The 20,864-nt window shown below is 39.0% G+C and overlaps 1 long non-coding RNA gene across 2 annotated transcripts in view; it reads left to right on the top strand.

Annotated features, from left to right (window-relative positions):
- The first annotated feature begins 2,384 nt into the window (after window positions 1-2,384).
- Window positions 2,385-20,864, top strand: part of LOC134298454 (uncharacterized) — a 41,501-nt gene continuing 23,021 nt past the window's right edge. For both annotated transcript variants that reach the window (XR_010005553.1, XR_010005552.1), the window contains exon 1: window positions 2,385-2,538. This is a non-coding gene — a long non-coding RNA (uncharacterized LOC134298454). The remainder of the gene's footprint in view (window positions 2,539-20,864) is intronic.

Genomic DNA, 20,864 nt, shown 5'->3' with positions numbered 1-20,864 from the left:
TGTTGTTTAGGCGTGTGGCAATCTGTCAAGAGTCAGACGCCAGTTACAAAACAGAGTTTATTCTGAAGATAAGCCAAAAAATAACATAAACACAGGAAATATCCTTGAAACACTTCACTTATCAGTGTTTCGAGAGTAAATTGGACAATAGTAACTCAAAAACGAGCCACGCTAATTTCCCATGCTGGCATTCAATAAAACTGCTTCCACGGTGCAGCTAAGCCGAGAGCCTCAAAGGGATGATGAATAGCCGTCGTCAGAAGAATCCAAGGTCAGGTCAGGAGGCAGCAGAAATTCCGAAAGACAAACCAGTAGTCAGAAGCCGGGAGAAGTAGTCAGTCAGAGGGCGAAGACAGAAGCCAGGTCAAATACCAATCCAGAGTCCGAAGAGGGTGCAGTCATCCAAACCAGGTCCACGAAAAGGCACAAAGATGGTATCAGCAGATCCGAATCACAGTCCAAGTCCAGTCTTCACGAAAGCACAGAGATCCCAATGGCGCCTCAGCAACACCTTGCCACACGCAAAGTGCAGTGGCCAAACATTCCCATTTTATTCCCCTTCCTCCTGGGTGACCAAACACTCACACCCAAACACCAGGTGTCCCAAATCTACTCAGAGTCTGAACTCCACACAGCTAGAGCTCGTGGATCTGGAGTACCTAGCAATTCGTCGGAGTCCCAATCATCCTGCCCACACTTAGCCCCATGAACACTTAAAGAACCATCCTCCCTTCTCCAAGCATCCCAATTGGGATCAGCTCCTGCAGAAATCCCAGGTTCAGAAGTATCCATAGACCCCAAATCCCCAGACATCTCCGGTGGCTGTGCCCATTCAGTGCCCGCTTCCCCAGCCACCACCTGTTCCTCAGCATCCATCTCCCCATCTGAATCTTCCTCAGAAGATCCCCCATATAGCTCTCTAAGTCGCTTCCTGCGCAACTCCTCCAGTGAACCCTCATCACGAGGGTTTTTTCTTCCTCTTCGAATTCCATCACCATCAACCATAATCCCCGAAGGCGCAGTCGCAACAATATGTGCACCCATTCATTGAGATGCGGGGAGCACTGTTGTAGATTTTGTGACTGAGACAATGAGAAGAATGACATATTTCTTTAAAGGAAAGTGTGCACCTTATTTTTTTGTATTTCCAGACACCTCTATTAAGTGCAATTTAGCTTAACAGAAGATTGAATTTCCCTACATAGTTTATTTTATAGAGGAATTGCTGACTAAATTCATATGCTGTGGCAAATTCAACAGCACAGGGTTGAGGTAGATCCAAACACCAGTTTATTCCAAGGGGCAATAAGCCTGTGACCTTCAGAGATTGTCCCAGTTCTGATCAGAGCTGATATCTTCTGCAGGCATAAATTTTGCTTCACATGTGAAATGACCTTTTCAGACAATGAAGAATGGACTCGTATGTAACTGACGGTGGTGAGAGCAGAGTTCTGCCTGCAGAACAGCTGCAGATGTGCAATAACAGACCTAGAGAATCTTCCATTGCGCATTTTATACTGCCTCTGTGCACTGTGCAAAGAGGTGACCGTCATACATTCACTATTTCTCATTTATTGCACCGTTATACATCTCTCATGTGTGATGGTGGCATTCACCACAGGGTCTATACTTACTCTACTGACACATAACCCAGCTTGTGGATATTTATGTTACACTGAGATGATAAAGAGTCTTGGCCTTCATCTACTAATTTGGCCAAAGGGAAGACTATCATACATAATCTTTCCTAACATCAGCTAATGAAAATCAACTCACCATGTTCTAAATGCTATATGCTACACTATATGCAATAACTCCCAATAACTCAGACTATCTAATCAAGCAACACAAAACCTGCATATGCAAAGACTGGCTAATTGGAATGTTTTTCACATAAAAACATTGCAAGCAATCCATCTGTCCAGGTGTTGGCACATGATGTGAATTTGAAAGACAAAAGAAGAACAATCCAGCACTTAGAAAGCAGATCCTTGTCTGGTTGTTTTACAAGGGACTCAGAAATAAAAACTAAAACAACTTACTGATAATTAGCTCTAAAGGCACACCAGCAATTGTGTTTTATCGCATTACAGGCACTTTGATAATGGGCCAAAGCTTGTGCCACGAATTGCTAATTAATTCTTCCTTAGTCAAATGTGTTGCTTAATTAAAGGGTGCGCTGATTTATAAGTAAACGTCCCTAAATATTATTCATCCTGCATCTGGTGGGGGAGAAGACCAGATTGCTGCTGGGTTGCAACATTTCTCTTCAAATTATTTCATTACATCCTGCCACGCTCCTTCAGCACTGATTGTGACAGATTTGGGAATTATGAAGTCATAAATACAGAGAGAATAGCTGGCAAAATGCAGCTAATGGGAAATGTTCTTGCAATGTGAGGGGAAAAGTATTTCTGATTATGGCAAAAGGAAGAAAGGAGTAAGGGAACAAACCATAAAGCAATTGATTTATATGCCATCTATAAGGAAATATAGTGAATACTAGCAGTCATCATGGATTTGTTGAGAACAAGGCAGGTCAGACCAACCTAAATCCTTTATTTGATGGTTTAATGGTTTAGTAGATAAGGGGGATGCACTAGTTATATTTTGCTGTATACAAGGTTATTCATACAAATCTATATAATGTTATTGCCAAGTACGTGAAATATGGACTAAAAGGTGCTATAACCTTGGAAGTTTGCATACAAAAGAGTACTGCTTAATGAATCCATGTCAGGCTGGGAGAAGATAATAAGTGATTTTGTACCAAGGCGTATCCTAATTTTTCAGTGGTGCCAGTGCACTGCTAGGAATAAAGGAACAAGATTATTACCACAACTATAGGTGGTAAAATATTGCAATACACTCGTGAAGACAAGATTGCAATTAAAAACTAGAGCAATAATTTGTAAACTATATATAATGAATTTCAACAGACAAAAGTAATGTATTATCCAGTAGAAGGAAAGAAGAAATATAATGCACATATGTGCTGAGATTAATGAAAGGAAACTAGGTTCACTCTAGAATGTGGAGGAATCACACACAGTTTAAATATGAAAGAAACATTTCATCATATCAACAAAGACTATATTTCTTCATGCAATACCTAACTTATGGAATTCATTACACAAAATGTGGCAATTGCCACTAGCTAAGAAGGCTGTGGAAAGAAACCATAGCTCAGTGTCAAAGTAATGTTTTAGCTGTGTAAAATTATAGCTTGAATCCTTGGCATCTTGTTAAATGGAACTGCTGAGCTAAGAAAAGCTAGAAAAGACCTCTACCTGCAAGATCGTAGAGATCTCTGCCAATGTAAATAAGTAACACAATGTAGGAGATAATTTATCACAAAGGTAGTTTATTTGTCTATCTATCACTAAAACAGTTATTTATGTCTGTAAATTAATACAGTAGACCCACTTTTATAGCAATTGGGGGCAAAGGGTCCTCCGAAGTAGGAAGTATCATGAATAAAAAACCAATCGCTATTCTTATTTCCTATGAGCATATCCCTTTAGGACTCTGTAGGTCCTCTAGGGTTATGTCCATCATAAATTGATCATAGAATCATGCCAGAGGATCTAGAGATTCCTAAAAAGGCTTCTCTTAAGAAACTTCTAGATTCTCCAGCATGACTGTATTGACAGCTTTTGGTGGAAGTTGGCCATAAAAGTGCCCTGGATATAGTTCTGTCATTGGGAGTAGAAAAATAACTTTTAATGCCCAGGGGTGGAAAGGATGCAGAGCTGCACTATGTCCCACCTACACTGTATAGGATAATGGCAAATGTGTGCTTGAATTAGGGATGTATGCCCTCTGTTTTTCTAGCATGCAAAATGATCCTCCTTATCTGTGGGTATTTTGAAAAGGTTTTCACATTTGAAAGAATGATTATTTCACCATTTGCACCAATTTCACAAAATAAATGGCTAAACTACAACATCTACTGCTTTGTTGCCTAGACTTTTAGCAATAAGCATCCAATTGATACTTTCAGTCTGTTGGTCAGTCCTTTAGCATTTGCTGAGTGGGTGTGCTTTGCTTAACACACAGAAAAGAGAGTATTTTTGTACAAATTGTCTCTCAATATGTGGTACCAGAGAAGTGGGAGGGGGAGCTAATGCAAGATTTTTTATATTGTTTGGGACTTGGGCCAGGAGGCTAATAAGAGGAGGGCTGACCTGAGAAAATCTAGAAAGTAAAATGGAAGTAATAAAATTCATCTTCTCAAATATATTAATGAGATTAAGGAATGTAAAGTACTTTGTACATTGAAATAGTCTAGAAATCTTTAAGAATCAATCAGATAGAAATGCATTTGTATGAACTAAATGGTTAAAACTGTAGCCAGGCTCCTTCATTATGCAATGTCTTGTAAAGTTCCACATGGACAGGACTATAATATGTCTCCTTCTCACCCACCAAGCCCCATGCCTTTTACCTATCACGGTCTCTTCAACATGCTAATTTACTAGCTCCGTTTCCTGCCTGGGAAGGCCAAGGAGGAGTCCTCCTTCGCCCTTCCCAGTGGGGACAGCTCTCTCTTCTCTTTCGCCAAGGAAGACAAAGGAGGGGAGGGAAAGGCGCGCACCTTTCCTTCCTCTCCTTCATGCGGCAGGCACCTTCCTTGGAGGAAGAGGAGAGAGCAAAATAAGACATCCCCCGAAAGTAAGACCTAACATGTCTTTAGGAGCTAAAAATAATTTAAGACACTGTCTTATTTTCGGGGAAACACGGTATAATAATAATGAATTTATTGGGGTTGTTGTATGTTTTCCGGGCTGTATGGCCATGTTCCAGAAGCATTCTCTCCTGACGTTTTGCCCACATCTATGGCAGGCATCCTCAGAAGTTGTGAGGTATGGAGAAACTAAGCAAGGAAGGTTTATATATCTGTAGAAGTTCCTGGGTGGGGGAAGAATTCTTATCTGTTGGAGGCCAATGTGAATGTTGTAATTAATCACTTTTGTTAGCATTAAATGGCCTTCCCAGCCTTACATCCTGGTCTGGAGGAATCCTTTGTTCAGAGTTGTTAGGGGCCTCTGATTGATTCCTGTCTGGAATTCTTCTGTTTTCAGAGTGCTGCTCCTTATTTAGTGTTCTGATTTTGGAGTTTTTTTAATACTGGTATTCAGATTTTGTTCATTTTCATGGTTTCCTCCTTTCTGTTGAAATTGTCCACATGCTTGTGGATTTCAATGGCTTCTCTGTGTAGTCTGACATGATGGAGTGGTCGAGCATTTCTGAGTTCTCAAATAATATACTGTGTCCAGGTTGGTTCATCAAGTGCTCTGCTATGGCTGATTTCTCTGGATGAGTCAGTCTGCAGTGCCTTTCATGTTCTTTGACTCGTGTTTGGGCGCTGCGTTTGGTGGTCCCTATGTAGATTGGTCCACAGCTGCATCAAATACGGTAGACTCCTGCAGAGGTGAGAGGATCCCTCTTGTCCTTCGCTGAATGTAGCATTTGTTGGATTTTCTTGGTGGGTCTGTAGATAGTTTGTAGGTTGTGTTTCTTCATCAGTTTGCCTATGAGGTCTGTGGTTCCCTTGATGTATGGTAAGAACACCTTTCCTCCGGGTGGATCTTCGAATTTATTACCTATCTCTCCCTGTGCCTTGAGGCGGGATACAACATCGCTGAAATGAGATAAAACACATGCAACAAGACATACAAGTTAAAATCCACTGATTAAGATGCAGATTAAAATTCACAACTTAAAACTGAGCAGATTGACCTGCCAGAAGAGAGTGATGTCAATCTGCTGTGACAAACCACAGGAATTGTGTACTACACTGTTCCTCCACCCCCATTCTACACTGGCTGTATTAAAAGAGGATTGCAACACCTCAGATCTAAGTTTGGGGAAAAGAATTTTGTCATTACCCATTCAGTAGAGGGTTCAGACCTCTGTAGTTACCCAAAAAGGTGAGTAACATGAATGCAAGGTGGATCTACATACCTATAATTCACCAACAGGACACCAGATGAGATGTCTCATTGAGCTATTTGTCGGGATGGGGAACATACATAGGGCACAGTTTTAGCAAAGAAAAATTGGAACCTTGTAATCCAATAGTTTTTACACCTAATTGTTCTAACATGGTTCCTGTGACCCGTTCTGCATTTTGATCCTTTCACCCTAAATGAGGGACTTTGTGTGTACATCTTTTCCACAGTCTGTCCTCTGATTTAGATGACAAAACTCATAAAATGGAGAAGATAAGGAAAGGAAGTTTGGATAAATTAGCGCCACAACCTAATTAAACAAGAATGCTCAAAGCAACGATAGTAGCGTGGACCATCATAAGCAAAAGTGCACTGAATTTCAGCATTAGTAGTTATTCAATAGCTTCTGGAGTGGATTGTGCCTCTTATATAGTGTTGCCCTGACACTCTCTCACTGTGTAGAAGGAGAGAGAAAAACTTGATTCATCTGATCTTCCTGGTATTGATATGCATATTGAAGCAAAGCAGTATGAAAAGATAGCAGAAATTGTACTTAGTACTTGGTGTGCAATTGGTCATACAAGCTCTTTTATTTTTGTAGCAATCCAAACTGAAGATTCGGAAGAAATTGAGTCCTTGATTGTACTCTTTTCAGACAGGACTTTTCCTGGCAGCATACACCGATTGAGCTCTAGATGATCCACAGAGCCCACCAGCTCCCATCTAATGCATCAGAGGAACTTCTGGCAGGGCTCCATGGGTCATCTATAGTGGAGCCAGTGTAAGCTGCTGTGGCAACAACATGACAGGCTTCCCATGTTGCACAGGAAGCAATGGGGGGAAGCCACATTGTCAATGCTTCCCCCTGTGGGATCAGCTTCCTTTTGAGCCAGGCAATGCAAGGTCAGGAGTGATGGGTTTCCCACGTCCTCCAACCATGGGCAACAGATTTGCCATGACATGAGGTGATTCTGGCAGCCCATGTGACAAGGTAGTTAGATTTCCAAGCAAAGGTGAGCCTCACCTGGTCTTGGATCTAAATGTGACTTTTATGTGTTGAGGGGTTGCCTCATGAGTTACAATCCTTCCACTCTCATGAAGATGATCAGCTAGTAGAGAGTCTTCTCTGTCTCCAGAATCAGTTTCCTTATTTGATGGCTAAGGTGCTACCTCAGGATTGTACAACATGAATATCCATGTCTACTCACGATTTCATCAGGGACAAGTATTAACTTGTGCAGAGGCACTGCATATATAGCTATTAGGGATGTGTGATCCATAAAAAATAGTTCAAAAGTCATTACAAAACTGTGCGGGGTTGGCATTTCATTTCTAAAGTGTTTCTAAAGTAGAGGTAATGAAAAACTCATTACTATAATGAGAGTAACAAAATTTATTTACTAATTTGTTACAGTAATTGCGCATAAATTATTATAACTGGGGAAACTTCAGGGGCTCTTTTCTCCCTCATTTTTTAATGCTATTGGGGTAAAACCTGTTACAATGGTAGAACACATTTACCACTGTTAACCCACCAAATTTCAGAACGTTTCACGTATCTATGGATTTTTGGCGAATAAACAACATTTTTTTAAAAACTGCAAGAGCTATCTCCTTGAATTTGAGGCAAATGAAAAAAATGCACACCTCTAATAGCTAGGTTTTTGTGACCTTAAACTGACTATAGACATTGTGCATCTGACAAAAAAATCCAATTGTTTCTGCCTTTGCATGTGTAAAACACCAACATGGTTCCAACCAATTTATCTAGATCATTGCCCACATGCTGCATTGGTGTGCCTTTCCTGTTCAAGCTCTGTGTCCAGCTGTGTCCAGTCCTGAGTGCCACAATTCAAGAAGAATATTGACAAGCTAGGATGTGTCCAGAGAAGGGAATCAAAATTTTAAAAGGTCTGGAAGCCAAGCCCTATGATGAGTGGCTTAGGGAGCTGGATATGTTTAGATTGAAGAAGATAATATTGAGAGGGGAATATGATAGTCATGCTTAAATATTTGAAAGGATTTGATATTGGGGAGGCAGCAAGTTTGATTTCGGCTCCTCTAGAGACTACGTTCCTTGGGAAATTCCAGATCTGAATTCAAGACTTTACTGGATCATTAGATATATTAATTCTATTTATGTCCTGAGCATTAACTGAAAACAGAAATCAGGCTAAGGACAAGGCCATCTCTTCTTGTTGAAACATCTCCTATGTAATTAACTCTCTAACCAGTCAAGTAGTCATTGCCTATAATGATGAAGGATAGGACGTTCCCCACAGTATCCAAGGGAATATAACCTTGCATTACAGATACAGAATAAAATATATGGTTTTGCTAAGATGAAAGGTATTCAGTTGTTTTATGTTGCTTTCACTCAGTATCCTAAATTAGATATTGGGTCTGCATATCCTTAAAATGTATGAAAACCTCCACTGCTTTGAACTGGCATGAGATATTTGGGCTCTCTGATGCTCAACATAAACAGTACATAATGATGAGCATATAAAAAGATCTGCCATGTACTTGGCATTCACTTCGTTCAGCACTATAAGGAGTGAATCAATAGAAAGTTGTTCTTGGAGGCTGAAACTGTACTATGTGCAGTTCAACAAGATTAAACTGAAATATATTTCTCAGGCAATAACACAACTTATTATTGCAATCATATTTAAGAGTTGTACATGTGTGTTTGAGAGAGAAAATGTGGATTTGTGTCCATGTTTCGATTTGTTTGGAATTTTCCTTGTCAAAAATATATTGAAAGTAATATGACACTGAATTCTTGTCAGCTTCAGTTTTTAATGAGAAGGTTGCTTTTTGTTGGCCTGTGTTCATAGAGTAGCCTTACCTGCAACTCTTTTGTGTGTTTTATACCTCTTTTTGTACACTTAAATTTTCTAGATCTCATGCTGCCTCTAGATCTTCCTTGCTTCCCTCCCATTTCAAGTATAGAGTCAACAGGTTTATTTGAATTTCAATCTGAATCAGAAAAGAATATGGACCTTCTAATACTCATCTTGTAATAGAGGTGAATATTATAAGTTTACTCAAGAATTCTGAACCAAGAAGCTGATCATTTTTAATGGAGAGGGCTAGTGAAATGCACCATATTTGGGGTCTTGGGACAATTTCTCATCCTATTGATTTCTTAGTTACAGCTATAAGGTTTAGAAACACAGGCCCCATCTATATTGCCCTATAATGCAATTTGAAACTACATTATATGGTCAGTGTAATAACAACAACAACAACAACAACAACAATAATAATCTTTATTTATATCCTGCCCTATCTCGCTGATGGGGAATTAGGCAGCTAACAGCATATAATGGCAATATTCAATGCCAAATAATGCAACCAGCAAATAAACAACATAACATAAATTTTAAAATGACACAGAAAACCTTAACATAAGCAATAATAAAAAAGACATCACCACCACATTTAATGACTTTCAAGGACTTTCCACATTTAAAATTACAATGTTACTCAACTAATATAAGAAGACTAGAAAGTTTTAAAATTAGTAAAAAATTTAAAAACATTAAATTTTTTAAAGGATATAAATCCAAACTAGCAGCCATTTTCATGTTCCAAGCCGATTTATAATGCTTTATATTTCATTTGTATTTCTCATCATATGCTTGTGAGCCTAGAAAGGTTTTAATCAGGGGGGTTTTAATGAGAGAAGGGAAAGCTCTGTTTTAATTTCCTTAGGGAAGGACTTCCAGAAATGGGGGAGAACCGCAGAGAAAGTCCTTTATCTCGTTCCCACCAACCATACCTGGGACAGGGGTGGGACAGAGAGCAGGAGCTCTTCCGCAGATTGCAGTGCCCAAGCAGGCTTATATACAGATATGCGGTTGGCTAAGTAGTCTGTACCTGAACCATTTAGGGCTTTAAAGTTAATAACCCGCACTTTGTATTTTGTCCAGAAACAAACTAGTAGACAGTAGAGCTGTAGTGATATGGGAGTAGCTTTCTCCATGTACGGAGCCCCAGCTAGTAATCTGGCCACTGATCTTTGGACCAGCTGAAGTTCCCAAATGTCTTTCAAAGGCAGCCCCACATAGAGCATGTTGCAGTAATCTAATTGGGATGTAACTAGGGTATGGAGTACCGTGACCATGTCTGGTGCTGTAAAACAGTACAACAGTGCCTCCTAGTCCCATCGCGGAAAGACTGACCAGAAGGATACCATGGTCAATGGTATTGAAAGCCACTGAGGGGTCCAGGAGAACTAACAGGGATACACTCTATCTAGTTCTCTTCGTAGATAATCTACCAAGTTGATTAATGCCATCTCTGTTTCATAGCTAGGCCTGAAACCAGATTGAAATAGATCTAGATAATCAGTTTCTTCCAAAAAACCTTGGAGCTGAGAGGCCACCACCTTCTCCAAAACCTTGCCCAAAAAGGGGAAATTTGATACTGATGCCAGCTTCTTTAATAAAGGTCTTACTACAGCCTCCTTAAGGTTAATTGGCATTAAGCCTTGTGCCAAGGAGGCATTCACCAGCACCTTCACCCACTCTGCCAGTCCCCCTCTGGCCTGTTTAATTAATCAGGAAGGGCAAGGGTCCAATATTGCACATTCCAAACATTTGTCTTAGGCATATATAGCTCCGGCATAGAGCTATTTACTCCATGGGCATTTGCTTTTAAATAACCTAGGTGACACACCTTACCCTCCCACCACCTCCCTCACAACATCCCTCCCCCTCTCTTTTACACCCTCCCTGGCCAGCCAGGCTCCAAAACTATTTGGAAAAAAATGTCAAAAATGTACTTTGAGTATTGAGAAACTCAAGTGAGAGAAACCTATACTGATAACAATCTTTGTAGTTCAGAATGTATTCTGCACAGAATTTGCATGCAGTTATTTTACTCAGTAAACAGTATTTAGTCATAAACTCGGCCACAATCTTAGGTTTCAACACACAATAGGAAGATAAGCCAAAGTCAATGGTCTGCTAAAAGAGAATCCTAAATTCTTGAGTCCTTGAAAGTCCAGCCAAAATAAAAGAGGTACACACTGTAAACAGAAAGGACTTGCCTATGCCAAGTTCCAAAGTTCAATTAGGTGAAGTCAAGCTGGAGAAACAACAGAGTCAAGTCAGAAACAAATGAAATCCAATCACAATCCAGGCCAAAAATGCTAGTAGACCAAAAAGCAGCAGAGTTAGATTCCAAGCCAAGTAGCAACAACATGGTTGGCTACAACAAAACCCCACACTGAGAGCCATTTTATCATATGATCTCAGCTGTTGCTTGTTTTCCTGCTTATCTCAAAGACCTGTGATACTTTTCATACTCTCTCCTACACTTCAAAGGTGAGTGTATGTTTAACCTCTTGCTAGCCTTTTGAAGCATTTTCTTCAGCTTGCTCATATTGTTGTGGGGTGATTGCTACTGCTGATGAGCATTTTCAGCAGTGACTGAGGTAGGGCAGACTGCTGGGAGGTACTGACCTCTATCTCCTATGTTGCCCATTCTAGCAATTCCTCGTCCCCACTATCGAAGCTGGAGACATTTCTATGTAGAAATATTACTTTTCTGCACAAAAATATCTCAATAAAGTAGTATTATTTTATATACAAAATTTTATTTTCTGTATAAAAATCCCCAGGTGCAAAGAGGATTAAAGCTGTGCTTTTCAAGGGCTTTTTTCATAGTGGGAAAATTTGTTAAACTTTCTTAATGCTTCCTTTAAAAAGAAAGGTATTTAAGAATTACATCCCTACTCTGGATTGAAAACAAACCACTGGTTTCTAGTTTCACCAACAAAAACAATCTAGGCCTATCTCCCAGATCCACAAGATAGCAGAAAGACAAATGACACAAGCTGACATTAATCTATAGGCCTCACAAACAATATCTAATTTCAGAAAGTAAGGTCTGAATTAGATCTGCAGCAAATTTAGTTGGGTCAACAAAATATCACTACTAGCTCTAGCTGGCGCAGCATTATTAACTGATCCAATTAACTACCCAACTTTGCTTTTATGGTTTTAATGAGATAATTGGAACTCAGCTGAAATCCATAACTTTAGTATAGGCCTTTTGCATAAGAATTTTTATTAGCAGTTATTATTTCCCCCAGGTCTTCTTGGTCTTCTGTAGGGAACATTTCCTAGTTTTGTTTATTATTTATAACTATGATATTGATACCATCAATTGTGTGCAAAAACTTCAATATATTGTGCATTCTTTGTTCTTTGTGGCACATACCTGAATTTCATACCTGAAATTCATACCAGTAATCATTTGTGTGTACTTTTTTAAAGCTGATGTTACAATACAGAAGAGCTTTCTCTAAAAACTATTTATTGTTTGTTTATCATTATCACATGTCATTATCACACATTAACCATTCATGGAAACTTAAATAGCTGAGAAATAGATTCATAGACTAAATATTTCTGTGAGGATATATTTATCTGGAGAAGCAAAGGATAGAGTGAACTGCAAAACATGCCTGTGTAATTACACTTTTTAAATGAGGAGTATATTTAAGCCCTGTTCAAAACAAACTATCTCATGTACTGCTGAGCTGTTTTGCTGAGCAACAAAACAGAAATTGCTCCGTTCTGCAGCACATTATCAAATTTAACATCATTATATTTCTTATGTTTAAACCTGGCATAAGCTGCATTCAGACACCATTTTTTCCAAAGCGGCTTTCCACAACTTGGGTTGTTCTAGATTAGGGGACTAAAGTTCCTTTTCTTCTGAACAGATTGGTATAGATGGGAGGTGTTTCCAAATTATCTGGATCAATTTAGGGAAATAGCTTGATGACCTTGGGGGACCTTGCCTTGTTGATCAAAACAGAGTAAGTACGTGCTAGATGTGTTACATTCCCTCTTAGGATTTAAGTTTGCAACTTGGATGTACTCCTGGTTTCAGTCTTGAACACAAATTTTCAGGTTTTGGAAAGGGCCAGGATAGCATGGGCACAATACAAACTAGTGTGCCAGTTGCACTCACTCCTAGAAATTTGACTACAATTACACACTGCTTGGATTGCTGTAATACACTCTGTAATAGGCTGCTTTTGAAGACTTTTTGGAAGCTACATCTGGTCCAAAATGCTGCAGATAGACTATTTGTCATAGTAGTTTGCAGGAAACATATGATTCTCAATTCAAAGTGTTGGTTATAACTGAGGATCAGGCTCTGTGGCAATATCCTCTTTTGGACTTTGAGATATGCAGAACAGGATCTTCTGTTGATGCCATCCCCTTCAGAGAAATCTTTCTGAAACATCTTATGAGGCTCACAAAGGTCATTCTTGATGGCTGCTCCCTAATTATGGAACTCGACTTCCCCTGGGTAACCTGTTGCCCTGGGCAACATCACTTCATAAAACAATGGGCAGATAAGACTATGTCATGACTAGAGACTAGTGTGACGCAGGGGTTGAGGAGGGATGGTAAGGGTGGTGCCAGGTGGTGCCAAATTTGTTCGAAGGTGGAGAATCCACCTCCACAACAGCTGGGGGAATGGTTGTGTGGTCCATATCTGGAGGTAATCTGGTGTAGGACATGCTTGCTCAGTCCTGAAGTTTTGATCAGTGTAGATCCAGCCCTTTTCACAGTCAGGGGTTTTAAATAGATGTGGTTGATTTTTTTTCATATTTAAATTCTTGTTTATTAATGTGGAGTTTGTAACCATTTTAATTCATGTTCTTATTGTTTAATTAACTTACAATTCAGTTTAATACAATATGTACAGTATTCACTCATTCATTATTTCCTGCCTTTTCCCCAAAGTTGGGATTCAAGAATTCATAATAAAACATGGTGAATTATAGACACTGCATGAAACTATTAAATTTTAATTAAGATAGAAACCTCATTGCTCTCCAGACCTGAGCATAGACATCAAACAAAGAAAATATTTTTGAAAAGCTGTCCTTTAATGATACCCTAATATTTGTTGTGTGAAGCTGCTGTTCTCATCCTGGTTACTGGGTGCATGCTAGCATATTTCCCTCTTTATCATTTTTTTGAGCTTACCTATCATGTGGTGGTTTTTTATCCCAGTAGGGGTTTTATCTTCAAACACATAAACAAACTGTTAGATTTTAATTTTAATTTGGTAGATGTAAGAAAATCAGGTGTGTGAAGTCACATCAATAACCATGAGTGCCTTAAGAGGAAAGAATATTGCTAGGTACTTAGCCATATATTCATCTATTTTTCTCTAGTTATTGCTTTGGCCAAGTGTAATTTGTTGTGGGAGAACAGGGAAAACAGTGATTCAGTAAGTCACATTGATTATCATCAAATAAACAGCTAAACCTACATCACATTGAAATCAATGAGGATAAATTATTTTTCATTTTGTGCTGAATTGTGGGTCTTCTTTTTAAAATTGTCCTGTATGCCTATTTCTCAACAGTGATCCTCAGTCCAAAGCAGAGGTCCACCTAGGGTGACCACACACTGCTCAGACAATAGGCTACTAACATCAATTATTGTTGTTCTTCTTGTTCAGTGCCACCATGTTGGATTTGAATTATGACAAATGTATGAATGAGAGCCTATTAAGACACCCTGTTAACAGTCTTATTAGGGTATTGCAATATTAGGTTCGTGTCTTCCTTGACTGAATCTATTTGTAAGGCATTATTCTCCTTTTACTGCCGCTTTCAACTTTACTAAGCCTTATCCTATTTTTATATTTTCTCATGATGTGTTCAGTTTGTTAAAAGTTTAAAAGCAATGCTTTTGGTTTGGAAAGATTAGCAGTTTACAAGAAACGTTGCCCAGGGGACGCCCGACTGGATTCACTCAGTCTTCGAGGAGGCTCTTTCTATGTCCCCCATCCAGGGGCAAACCAAGAATGGGCAACTTGGAAGTCCCTAAACAGACTCAGAAGTGGAGTGGGCAGATCAAAAGACAACTTGGCGAGGTGGCACTACCTGGAGGAATCCTCCATCTGTGTGACTGTGGAGCAGAACAAACAACTCCGCATATGTATGCTTGCCCGCAATGTCCTGCCTCATGCACGGAAGAGGAGTTGTTTAAAGCTACGGACAATGCGGTCGCTGTTGCCCGCTTTTGGTCTAAAACTATTTAGCTGTTTCCTTTATTTCATCACTTTTTAATATTTATTTATTATGCAATGCTTTTGACATCAAATAAATAAATAAATAAATGATGTGTTCAAAGTGCAATAGCCTCAGTTTAGACTTTTTTGCTCTTAAAACCTCATCACACTTACCTAAACTAGCATCCTAGGACATTTCCACCCTGTCTTCTGGATGGAGCCCCATGATGGCCATCACACAATGTCGTGAGATTTCTGGCAGAAGCCCCACTCCCAGCTGGGGTGGAAGTGTCATTGAATACTTCCCCCACAACAAGGGAGGCTTCCTGCGCTGTGCTGGAGTGGATAATACTGTGAAAACAGCTAGGATTGAATGAAAAGTGAATACTGGTATTAGAACTGTGTAGATGATCCCCAGGCAAGGTCCTATTTGCTGGTGGAGCAAAGAACAGGGGAGAAGGAAGTGCTGGTGTGGTGACAGGGGAAAAATTGTAAACAAAAATGTAGCTGTTCAGGAGACAATAGGAAAGATTAATGGGCTGAATTGATGTTTTTTCATTGCTGCCCTTCAGTTACCACTATGTCCTGCTCAAAATAGTGACTTACTTTTCCATAATTGACCCTTATGTCAGTGTAAGTCACCAACAGAATCCCAAACTTTGCAGAGTGTTTTTCAGAGGCACAAAGGAAAATATATGTAAAATGTCAATGTGTTTAGCTTTTCCCCTTTAAAAACAAATGAATCAAATGTTTATTGATAGGTGCTCACCCAGACTAGATAAAAGTTGTCTGATGCTACTCGTATTCAAGAAGCTATGTGATACTAACAAGCATATCTTTAAAATATATGTATGTAGATGCTTAATATTCACAGACCACTTATACACTAGGTCTAGATTCTTTTGCCATCAGTTATAACTTTATGAGTGGCTTGATTGAGGTAATTATTTAAAGCAGGGCTGCAAGCTTTACATGCTAGATTTATCTATTAATTTTTTTTACTCATAAATTAGTGATGCTGAAAAGGAAAGGTACAGATGAAGGAGAGTGTTCTTTCAGTTCATCTGTGCTTTATGCTTTTCTTCAAATGAGATTTTTAAAAAATGGAATGGATATATGGTGAGAGCTACTATTTTCTGCCCTTCGGAATGCTGCCAGATGTAGGGATGATGTGTGTATTGCTATACTGACCAAGCAAAACTGATCGCTCCATCTATTCACACTCAGGGCATTTCAGTAGTTAATTCTGAAAAGTCCAGATATCAGTCCATCTGCTTTACTGAATTAGTGATTTTCATTTCCAGCCCTGAAATGTTAGTATCTATAACACCTTTACCACAGAGGTGTCAATGTGTCAAGTTTAGGAGTCTACTTTATACAAATGCATAGACTGCCAAAATACCAATTGTGTCATTTTAATTTCTGCACAAAAATACTTATTTCAAATAAAAAGGGGGATGCTATGAACTTGGAAAAACTTAGTGGATGCTATTGAATTCTCTCTCTTTTGACCAGAAAAAAACCCAGATTGGATATCCTGTAGGGTTTGAGGGCCACAGAAGGGTGAGGGCTCACAATCTGTTCTAGGACCGCATTTGCTGACCCCTGGTGTGTTTGACAGCCTTATATAAACTGGCATTCTTCTGGCTGGAAATAACTGTATTTATTGAGTCTAACAAATGCAAATAGGCAAGGATTGCACGACAGATAAGGTTTTAAAAATGGATCACATTTCTTCATATCCAAGATGGAAATAATTTGGGATCTCAAAAAATCAACTATAGGAGAAAAGAAAAAGGAGAAGATTGTTCCTCCAGGTTCCTGCATGGTAGGCAGCTGGACTGGACGGCCCTTGTAGTTTCTTCCAACTTTACATTATTTAAAATGTAAAATAATCAAAACATTCTTGCATCAAAAAGGAATTTTCTTATCCATCTTTCAAAAATATGAGCATGAATTTTGTACTGTAAAGACCAATTCTTCTTTTTGGTTTGGAAAGTAATACAATTGGATCACAGGCAGTTTAATTTTATGTAGTGTTACCGTAGGTAACACTACTGCGTTCCATGCAGTCATGCTGGCCACATGACCTTGGAGGTGTCTACAGACAACGCCAACTTTTCGGCTTAGAAATGGAGATGAGCACCAACCCCCAGAGTCGGACACGACTGGACTTAACGTCACTTTACCTTTTACCTACCATAGGTTTAAGGGTGCATGATCTTTTTATTTAAACTGGAATCTAAAACATATTAGTTATATTTTGTGGGTAATTTTCAGGAAGATTCCAGATATATTTATTTGTTTATCATACTTATACCCCTGCAAAGGAGGTGGGACTGAGGGAAGGGCCTCCCCAGATGATCTTAAACTCCTAGATGGCCTGCACGGTACTACTATCTGGTTGTTTCAGCAACGCCTTGTGAAACATGTCTGCTCTCACCAGTCAGAAAGCAGCTGGAGGCCTTTTACACTACAGAACATTAAACTTCAGTTTAATTGCTATGGTTACATCCTATAGAATCTTGGATTCTCTAGTTTGATGAGGCATGGGAGCTCTCCGTTTAAAATACCTTTTCCTTATCTGAAAATCCTAGGGACACATGAGATGGAAACTTGGATGCCATGGAATCATGGCAATTAAAGTGGGATCCTAACGCTGTGGTGAATCTCATTATGGCTCCAGTGGGTCTTAATCTTCATGAGGATCTCTCCAGGGGAGACAGGGTAGGAGAGAATCAGCACGCGAACCCCGCCCCCACCCAAAAGTGCTTTTTAATAGCAGAATGCTATCCCTTAATACAGACCATTCTTAGTGTTTGGAAGAATGACTATTTTGTACCTGTTGAACTAAAATGAACAGTAGTTAGATTAATGCTCTGAGACACAGAATATCACTCGAGCACTTCAGAATGTCACCATATTCTTCTTTCTGAAAATTAACTTTCCAAGTTCAGTTGTTTTAATATGTATGCATATCTTGTATTTCACTCAAGTCTGACTCCTTAAACTGTGTGCCACAGTTAAAATAGATCAAAATATAAGATATACAGATATATCATTATTTGTTGATAAGCTATTTTTTGTTGGATAACTCTATGGAAAAAATATAACGACTTTCAAAAGGAGGTCCCAAACTTGTTATATGCCTGCGAAACGTGGACTAGTGTTTACACAATCAACTCCTGGAATGATTCCATCAGCGTTGCCTCCAAAAAAAATCCTGCAAATCTCTTGGGAAGACAGGGAGACAAATGTCAGCATGCTGGAAGAAGCAAAATCCACTAGCATTGAAGCAATGCTCCTACTCCATCAACTCTGCTGGACTGACCACATTGTCCGAATGCTCAATCGCCATCTCCCAAAGCAATTACTACTATACTCCCAACTGAAGAATGGAAAATGGAATGTTGGTGGACAGAAAAAGAAATTTGAAGATGGGCTTAAAGTTAACCTTAACAATTGTGGCAAAGACACTGAGAACTGGGAAGCCCTGGCCCTTGAGCCCTCTAGCTGGAGGTCAGCTGTGACCAGCAGTGCTGTGGAATTTGAAGAAGCACGAATGGAGAATAAAAAGGGGAAACATGCCAAAAGGAAGGCACATCAAATCAACCCTGACTGGGACAGCCTTCCACCTGGAAACAGATGTCCTCACTGTGGAAGAGCATGCGGGTCAAGAACTGGGCTATACAGTCACCTACGTACCCACTGCCAGGACACTACACTTGGAAGGCCATCATACTTGGACAATGAGGGACCATTAATAAGTAAAGTTAGTAAATATTTGTTAATAAGCTACTTTTTCATTGGATAACTCTATGGTAAAAATATAATGACTTTCAAAAGGAGGTGTATAATTGAACTATGGATTTCACTTCTCCAGGATGCATTTGGCTAACTTTTGTCACAATGAATATGATTCTTTCTGTCTTGTGCCATTTTCAAAATGGTGATTATTGAATTACATTGTTCTGATTTTATTCCATAAGTAGCACTCTTAAAGAAAATGAAAAAGCTGGCTAGATGAGAATGCTGAATATTGCCAAGTTCTTTCACACATAATATAAAAAATGTTTCTGATATAACTTTACTGATGACAACTAAGACATGTTTAGTGCTACACTGCAGTACTGCATAATAGGAATCGTAAGCGATGCAAGTGATGCTGTATATCATAAAAGGTTGTATTTAAAAGAAAGTGTACATTTTTCATAAATCTCTTCAGTTACTAAAAACTGTGTTTTAAATCCTATGTCTAGCAGAAAATTTATTCCAAATTAGATACTGAGAAATGTGTTTGATATTTCAAATCAGGCATGGGACGAATATATAAAATAAGTACACCTCATGTATAAATTAAGGAAAGGTTTTGGGGTTAAAATTATGGATTTTGCTTTAACCCTTGTATACGTAGAGGATGATACTTAGGCGCATATAAAAACAATTTTTTCTCTCCTTTTAAAAAATGTATAGGGTGGAACATACTTAGGAAGAGCTAAAGAGGAGGAGAGGACCTATTTATTTGAGGGGCTACAATGATGTGTGTGTGTGTGAAATTGCATTGATGATTCTAAAATATCAATATCTATACAAATGCAGTTAGGAAAAGGAATATAAATGAAGGAAAAGAATCAGATTGCAGCATGAAAAAATGGGGGGGGGGGGGAGGAAAGCAGCCTGCCTTTGTTAAGGATTCAATGCCAAGGCAGTGACAAAAGGCACAGACCAAAAAGAGCTGGCATTTCATTACCCCTCCTCTGTCCAAACTGGAGAAAGGAAGACACCCTCCCTTCTTACTTCTTTCCTCCCTCAACTTTTTTGGCTTGAGAAGCAATCTTCACCAATATGGAGAACTTGAAAAATGTCTGCCATTTTGGGCTGTGAATTGATGGCAGTTTTCTACTCTTGTTTTAAAATTGTATTATTATGATTTTATGCTATATGTGTTGATAGGGGTGGTTGTTATAATTTTATGTGATTTGTTTTATAATTTTGTAACATTTTATATGTGCACCCTGGAGTCCCTTGTAAGCTTCCTCGAGTCTCTTCAGGGAGATGGAAGCCAGATATAAAAAATGTTTATTACTACTTATCATTATGATGGAGTTGTGGTGGCCATTTTTAATAAGTACTAACTGAAAAAGTGATAAATAGCTTTCTCTTGTTCTGGTTTTAAAGCAATTCATGTTGAATCATAATGAGACCAGGCACAGAAAGACAGCTTAAAAAGTGTCACTTTATTTGACCCATATTTAATTTGCATTAATGCTTGGAAAGGATCAAGAGTGGGGAACAACTACTGCAATGTCAACCCTTGGCAACCTCTACAGCCTTTTATAGAATCATAGAATAATGTTTGAAGAGACCACATGGGCCATCTAGTCCAACCCCCTGCCATGCAGGATGTGTATATGCCCATCCTTGAATGAAACATTGAGGTAAAATAATGAGGTAAAATTGCAATGAGTTATTTCAATAATCCTGGAGATATTTCCCCATTGATGTCCAAAACAGAAATGGCAGACGCTTCCATCATGAAAAGTCTGTGGTCATGAGACTCTGTCCACAAATGACAAGTCACATTGTTGCTGATGGGACACATACAGATATTCCTATCATATACAAAAACCACCTCAGCAATGGAAGAATCCATAGTATTTAAAAAAACACTATTAAAATTCAATCTGCAAATAATCCATTTCTGCAACGCTTTGCAGACAGCTTCTGATGGAATACTGACAGGATGGTTCAAATATCATGTGATGGGACCCATTTGAAATCATTCTAAAACAGTCCCAGAAACTATTTACTAATGTGATAAGGTCCCTGATCAATGCTTGATTCAATACT

Source organism: Anolis carolinensis, chromosome 4 (genome assembly GCF_035594765.1).
Source record: "Anolis carolinensis isolate JA03-04 chromosome 4, rAnoCar3.1.pri, whole genome shotgun sequence".
Lineage (NCBI taxonomy): Eukaryota > Metazoa > Chordata > Lepidosauria > Squamata > Dactyloidae > Anolis > Anolis carolinensis.
Note: the sequence above shows the minus strand (reverse complement) of the source record. Positions and strands in the feature narration are given on the sequence as shown.